The 8167-nt window shown below is 43.8% G+C and overlaps 1 pseudogene across 1 annotated transcript; it reads right to left on the minus strand.

Moving 5' to 3' along the window:
* Positions 1 to 5036: 5036 nt before the first annotated feature.
* LOC311136798 (serine/threonine-protein kinase NIM1-like) lies at positions 5037 to 7588 on the minus strand (annotated as a pseudogene). Its single transcript has 3 exons — positions 7115 to 7588; positions 6054 to 6322; positions 5037 to 5792 (listed from the first exon to the last, which is right to left on the minus strand). The product of its transcript is annotated as a serine/threonine-protein kinase NIM1-like (transcript).
* Between the last annotated feature and the right edge of the window lie 579 nt (positions 7589 to 8167).

The raw sequence follows: 8167 nt of genomic DNA on the forward strand, positions 1-8167 counted from the left end.
TGCCCCTCCGCCTGCCCTGCCGGAAGCTGGGTCGGCGGTTTGTGGGGCCATTCAAAGTCCTGAGGAGGTTGAACGAGGTGTGTTACAGGTTAGAACTGCCTATTGATTACAGGAATATTAACCCCTCGTTCCATGTGTCTCTCCTCAGGCCGGTGGTAGCTGGTCCACTCCAGGACTATGAGATAGAAGAGACTCCTCCGCCCCCGTTGGACATCGAGGGGGCTCCGGCGTACACTGTGAGGTCCATCCTTGATTCGAGACGCCGGATGGGGGGTCTCCAATATCTCGTGGAGTGGGAGGGGTACGGCCCGGAGGAGCGGTGCTGGGTGCCGAGGAGGGACATATTAGACCTGTCCCTGCTGACCGAGTTCCATCGGGGTCATCCTACGCGCCCTGCTCCGCGTCGTCCTGGTCGTCCCCGAGGCCGGGATCGGCGCACGGCTGGAGCCGCGCGTCAAGGGGGGGGTACTGTCACGGTTTCGGCCGAGGCTGCTCCTCCTCCTTGTTCGGGCAGGCTTCGGCGGTCGTCGTCCCCGGAGTACTAGCTGCCACCGTTCGATGTTTCATGTTTGTTTGGTTTTGTCTGTTTGTACACCTGTCCCTTGTTAGTGTTTGATTTGGTTGCCTATTTAGTTTTCGTGTGTGGGGGCAGGTGTTATGTGGTATTGTTTATTGTCAAGCTGTTGCTCTTTTGTATTACTCTCGTGTTTGTTGTTTTCCGAGAGTCCGCACTGTGTGCGCTATCTTCATTTTACGCACTGTGTGTGTTGTGCGTAATTTGTATTTTGCCTCCCGGTTGGGTTGGCTGTTCGCCTGTTTGGTGCTGCATTTTGTTAACTAAAGTCTGTTGACGAACGCCCGTGTTTCCTGCACTTGATTTCCTCACCGCATCTACACTCAGCTACTGACAGGATATAGTTACTTTTGTACCTGTTTCCTCCAGCATCTTCACAAGGTCCTTTGCTGTTGTTCTGGGAATGATTTGCACTTTTCGCACCAAGGTACGTTTATCTCTAGGAGACAGAATGCGTCTCCTTACTGAGCGGTATGACGGCTGCGTGGTCCCATTGTGTTTATACTTGCGTACTATTGTTTGTACAGATGAACGTGGTACCTTCAGGCGTTTGGAAATTGCTCCCAAGGATGAACCAGACTTGTGGAGGTCTACAATTATTTTTCTGAGGTCTTGGCTGATTTCTTTTGATTTTCCCATGATGTCAAGCAAAGAGGCACTGAGTTTGAAGGTAGGCCTTGAAATACATCCACAGGTACACCTCCAGTTGACTCAAATGATGTCAATTAGCCTATCAGAAGCTTCTAAAGCCATGACATCATTTTCTGGAATTTTCCAAGCTGTTTAAAGTCACAGTCAACTTAATGTATGATTATCCACTCAACAACACTCAACTTCTGACCCACTGGAATTATGATACAGTGAATTATAAGTGAAATAATCTGTCTGTAAACAATTGTTGGGAAAATTACTTGTGTCATGCACAAAGTAGATGTCCTAACCGACTTCCCAAAACTATAGTTTGTTAACAAGAAATTTGTGGAGTGGTTGAAAAACGAGTTTTAATGACTCCAACCTAAGTGTATGTAAACTTCCGACTTCAACTGTACCTGAAATGTGATACAGTAGGATGGGCAGAGAATCAATCACAGTTTATACATGTTCATTCTTGCTACAGTCACCATTTTACAGTGAGTGTGATGCCCCAGGAGAAATCTCTCTATGTATCACCTCCTGTCCCTGCCCTCAGTGGAGTGTGACAGGGAGGCTGGAATATGCTGCAGAGGACAAGGTTCCCATGAGAAGATGTCTGAGACTACACGATGAGACGTAAGTCCAACTGACTTTCCAAGGACACATAAAGTATCTCTTTTATCACTACTAGTGGCCTATTCCTCTTATTAATGTTGATTTAACACTATTGCTACACAGCCACTGAACTACTACAATGAAATTACACTCAAAGCTGTTCTATCAGGGTTCAAGAGCAATGTATTCAGTCAATCTCAGACATCTGAATGGCTGCTTCTGCTATAAACCACATACCCAACTTGCAGTGAACAAGGCATACAACTGTCAATACAATGCAATGTGAAGAACATAGACTGTGATCAATGTTCCAGAACGCTGACTCCTTTATATTTGCCAGGAGCACTGTGAGATTCTATACACTAGCTTTTGGCCCATTCCTCATATTTCTCAACAGTCTCACTTGAGAGGGGGAGAATAACAAGTGATTCAATACTGAGGTACAGTTCATCTGAAAGTATGCTGTTGCAACGCCAAAAGAAAACGGGTCAACATTTGAATTTGAGCAGATATTCACTGGTGACTCAGTGCTCAGTTCATAGAAGTTGGAGTTTCTTATTTCAAAGGTGCATGGGGGAATTAAATACTGTGTAAGCACAGAGAAAATTAGCTTCTCATTACATTCTTGCTCAAATGACTATCCACTCAACAAGTTTTTGCAGATACCGAACTTTCTTTCCAATCAGAAATGTTGAGGTAAAGCTGAAATTAATTGGGTTATTGTGAAATTAAGTGTGTACAGTAGACACAAAGTTCATCTTCAGCACAGGTGCTTTCAACACTTCATTATGATATTCAGGGGAGGGAACTGTTCAACTGTAAAAAGAATCATGTGTCATTCATTAAGGGACAATACATTAAAGTAGCAACCACACACAACAACCTTCGGCATCACCTCAGGTTATTGACTCAGCTAAGACATAAATCTACCCAAAACCATGACAAACAGACCGTTCCAAACATCACACTGGATAACGGATGTGATTAGTTACCTCTTATCACCAAAATGCTCCAGTCAGAAACATGATTTATTATTGTCCTTTCATTTTAAAGAATTAGCGTGCACCCTCGAAGACAAAAGGAAAACAGTCAAAGCGATGTTTTAGACCTATTTAGCGATACCCTAAAAAAATCATACATTCAAAGTGGTTAAGTCAGGACTCCACTTATGCACTAGCTTGGGGATCATTTGATAGTTTGCCTCGCCATCATTTTGTACTCACATGCTTGTCTTAACATATATATTATTGCTAAATATATTGCCCTGCCAGACTGCCAATCAATGGAGAGGAACATAACAGGTGCATGTACAAACTGGTAGAAACTGGCACACAATAATGAGAGAAAAGGAAAAGTGTTGACAGCTTTTATCACTGCTTAGATCGTTGGTAATAGGTTGGTAATAGCTTCAGGGGAAATGTATGTTGAGTAAGATGGGAGGGCAGTTAGAGAAACTGCTAATGTTTATACAATCCAACTGTCTTGATTTTTATGAGAGCATAGGTTGCGTTATTAGTGGCATCATAAGAACTTGCAAAACCTCTAAAAAGTTTTATATTTTCATTGACTTTGACTGATAATAGAACAACATACTCTCTAGTATCTATTTTCTGGAAGATGTTGAGGTTCTGTGACGTCCATGATGTAAAAAATGAACAAATATGTGCTTCAAGTACACAGATGATATTAAAATGCTACTCATAAGATTTCCACTAAAGGCTTCCCTAAAGGCCTTTCCATTGTTACTAGCGCCTACACATGCCCCCTGAACTCCCAAGAGGTGACCGATAAATAAATACAATAAATACATGAATTTGGCTTGATGTATATGTTTTATAAAAAAATGTATTTAAATGGCATAGCAATACACAATGCAAACATTATTTTTACTCACGTCATGCTCAAATTCAAAGGATATGTTTCTCTTGAGCATTAATGGGCACATCCAATTGCAAATAATATTTATTTATTTGCAAATAATATAACATTTTATAAATGCTTTAACATTTTATAAATACTTTACTGATATACTTCATCCACATATTATATAAAGTATATCAGTAAAGCATTTATAAAATGGTTGTACAGAATTATCTTCATAAGAAATGTGTTACTGCAATTTAATTACATTATATCAACATTTAGACATTCATCTTCAGACAAAACATTGGACTTCCAAGCCATTGAATATCCAAAATAAAATCTGTGCATATGCTCTACTATCTACAAAATATCTATGTTTAACAGATTTTACAATGTACTTGTGAACAGCGCATCATATTTACAAATATATTTACTTGAAGATTAGATTCATTATAGTTACATTAATGTTGAAGGCATACAAGTGTTTGAGGATAAACCTAAGTATTGTAATTAAAATATCAGGGTATTGGCCAGCGCTTGGTGCCTGACTCCCTTACAATTAATATCTGAAAAAAAACACTTTTCCTGTATCACAACTAAGACAGATTAGCCATGCCCTTGCACGAGCACGACCCCGGTTATATTTTGATGAAGCACAGGACTAAGTAGGCTTGGAAGATGATGATAGTGTTATTAATCCTTTGCGTCAGTCTGCCTCTCACTGTAAGCCAATTGTACAAAACATATGCCTATTGAGTGATGTAACGTCACAACAAGCTGAAGTCATTTACTGTAGCCTTGTTAGTACATAAAGCTGCAATATAATTAATGTACTATACAGTACAACACTGAAATCTTAACCTTTTCACCATTGTATCTTTCTGTCACAGATTTCTTATGAGTACTGAAATGGAATGATTAATGTGAGCACAAGATGGTGCTATTTATCTATCTATCATCTGTACTGTGATGAATAAGCAACAGCAGATCCGTGAGAGTAGTGTGTGTATGTGTGTTTGTGGTGTGTGCGTGTGTCTGTGCGTGTGTGTGTGTGTGTGCGTGCGTGTGTGTGTCTTGTGAATCTCTTCTGGTGGAGCCTGGGCTATACAGGAGGCCAGACTCTGTAGCATTATTTCTCAACCTCTCAACCTCCATGGAGGTCCATGGAGCAGCACTGGTCCCTGAGATGTTGCTGACTGGTCCCTCAGATAGTTCATAGTTGTGGGAGAACTTCACTTCTCAAGTGTTCAATTTCAATATAAGCGGCCCACCTAAATAGTTTGTTTTAATCCAAAGAAAATATCCATAATTTGCCAGTCCCTGGTTCAAAAATTGTTGCAAAATCCCTGGTCTATAGGATAACACAGACACTGGTAGGGTTGTGCTTGTCCATAACAGCAGTGGGTGTCCCGCCCTTCTTACTGCCAAAGTCCTCAGGGTAGAGGGCTGCGTATCCCACCGCCTCCACAGACCTCCTCTTCTGGACGCGGTGGAGAAGGATACGGTAGGTCCCCGTCAGGGGGCTGCGATTGTCTGTACAGGTGTTGTTCTGCAGGTGGACTCCCTTGATGCCCAGATCAGACAGGGCCAACTTCACCTCCTGCTCCTCCACACACAGGGCCTGGGAGGTCTCAGCCAGGTGAAAGGGCGTCTGGGGCAGTGGGCCGTACGCCCGAGGGTACTCGATGCTCTTCAGCCACGTGCTGGTCATTATCAGGGAGATGGAGTCACGGTCGGCGGGCACGGGCCTCAGCATGCCCTTTATGGCTAGTTGGCAGGGGTTGGGTACATAGTCCGGGAAGGCGTAGGCTCCCTGCATGATACAGCGCTTCAGACGACCGAGGTTGTCGGCGTGGAAAGGCATGGTGGCGGTGACCATGAAGTAGAGCAGGATGCCCAAGGCCCAGATGTCCACATAACGACCCACGTAGCCTTTGTCTTTGAAGAGCTCTGGAGCGGCATAGGGTGGGGAGCCACAGAACGTGGTGAGGACTTCAGTTGGAGCACTCACGATACTGAAGCCAAGGTCTCCCACCTTGATGCAGTAGCTGGTGGTGTAGAAAACGTTCTCTGCTTTCAGGTCTCGGTGGACAATGTTGTTGTCGTGCTGAAATGATAACAAAAAGGGGTAGGGTGGGGGTATGTTAGTTGGATGTTGCTATAAAATTACGATGTGCTCTCTGAATCAATCAAGCAAGAGTAGCCTACAATAATTGGATACATTCTGGTAAATCCTGGCCATAGACAATGCATGATTTATGCGAAAGTTATGCACCCAATCCTCAAGTTAGGAAACTGCCTTAATCACAGAGTAGAATTGCCATCTGTGCCTGTCTTCTGTTCAATGCTTTGACTGGTTATAGCTCACCATGTGTTTGATGGCAGAGATGATCTGGGCAAAGGTGAGCTTGGTCTCCAGGTCAGACAGACGCCCCTTGTTGGTGATACGTGAGTAGAGGTCTCCCCCACTGCCGTACTCCATCACCAGGTACAGGCGCTTGGTGGTCTCGATCACCTCATAGAGACGAACAATGTTAGGGTGGGACAGCTTCTCCATACAGCTGATCTCTGTGGCAAACAGGGACTGAGACTTCTTGTCCAGCCGAAGCTTATCCAAAATCTTGATTGCGACCCTCTCTGAGAGAGAGAGAGAGAGAGAGAGAGAGAGAGAGAGAGAGAGAGAGAGAGAGAGAGAGAGAGAGAGAGAGAGAGAGAGAGAGAGAGAGAGAGAGAGAGAGAGAGAGAGGAGAGAGGAGAAACCAATACAGAAATGATAGGAGAGCAGGAAGGGTGATCAGACATGGCAACTGGTGTAATTTAATTTGAAGCTTCACCAAGTTATATAACGTCCAGTGAAACATGTGCCTGAGAGGAGAATGTGAGGGTAAATGAAGACCCCCCGTCTCCCCACCCCCCATCTCGCCATCTCTCCTGTGTTATTTCCCTGCAGGCATCTCTAACTGCTCGCTACAGAAATTAAAGAGAGCTGTATAAAACATAAATTCACCACAGGGGGTGAGGGGGGATCTGAGGCGATCAGGAGGTGCTTAGTTCAGGCGATCACCCCTTGTCCTCTGGCATCAGTATTCACCCTGTTATAATACCCCCCTGGAGACAGAGTCTGTGTGGCAGGCAGGGGAGGCTAGAGACAGGGTCAGCTCAGAGGGAACCGGTCAGTAGGAATGTGTTAGTGAGCTATATCTTCATACTGCCAGGTCCCATCCATTGAGTAGGAACTATAATGTCCATTTTGTTACATTTTCCAAAGTGGCATCAGTTGGTATACTGAATGTAACATATGATTATATCATTGGAGACGAGGTACAGTGTACTGCTCAACTCTCACTCTGGTTACTGTACCAGTCATGCTTGACTGGATTAATTTAACTAACTACTGAAAGGATGACGAAGAAATAAATCCCTCCTTACCTTTAGTCAGAGCATGGATACCCAATCTAACGTGGGAGAAGTTCCCACACCCTATTTCCCCCCTGAGCTCGTAGAAGGAGATCCTCCGGCCCAGTATGAGGTCGTTGACTACCCTCTGGTCGTGGTTCATGTCATAAAGCACCCTCTCAAACGGTGTCTGCCTCATCCTCTGTTCTGGGGTCAGTTCTGGTATAATAGGACGGGCTGGAAGGACTTTGGGTGTTTTGTCCAACAGCGTTTCACTCGTCTCACTTGGCTTGGCTTTCTTATCCTCCTTGTCCTTGCGTTTTGGCCATGCTAGTCTGGATTTGAGTCCTAAAGGCACAAAGAATAAAATATGAATTAGAGGTGAGATTTTTATTTGGGTGAGGTTCACTGTGTTCAATGGCAGGGATTCTGATTTGGGACTATTGGGGGTAGACGTTGAACCTTTCTCTGACCTCTCCAGTTAGCTCTATTCACATAAAATAACATCACACAACTTCTTAAATATCCTACCGCTCCCTTCTATCATGCATTGATACATATGACTTACCCGTCTTTCTTCTGTAGCTCAGCTGGTAGAGCACGGCGCTTGTAACGCCAAGGTAGTGGGTTCGAACCCCGGGACCACCCATACACAAAAAAATAATGTATGCACGCATGACTGTAAGTCGCTTTGGATAAAAGCGTCTGCTAAATGGCATATTATTATTATTATTATTCCTGTTAGTTCCTATTGGATCATTGAGCATTGATACAAAGGATCATCGATTCAAACTGTCACATATTATAACTCTCTCTATGTGGAACCTTTTGTTAGAGGCTTGGGGCACAGCTCTACTGATGCTCTGACTGGCCTTAAGGATTCAGAATAGCCGTCAATATGTATTTTAGGTCATCGTTACAAAAGGTGATTTAATTGCAGACATGGAGCTCCACCTCTGGGTAAATGTGCAGTCTGCAGGACAGTCATAATAAGATTGGCTCACACTAATCTCCATGCAGGAGACTCCTGTTGACTTGAACGGAATGTCCGGCCAGCTAAATAATCATCTTAACCAGCTTTAAGTG

This window comes from Coregonus lavaretus (genome assembly GCF_964263955.1).
Source record: "Coregonus lavaretus genome assembly, chromosome: 11".
Taxonomy (NCBI): Eukaryota; Metazoa; Chordata; class Actinopteri; order Salmoniformes; family Salmonidae; genus Coregonus; species Coregonus lavaretus.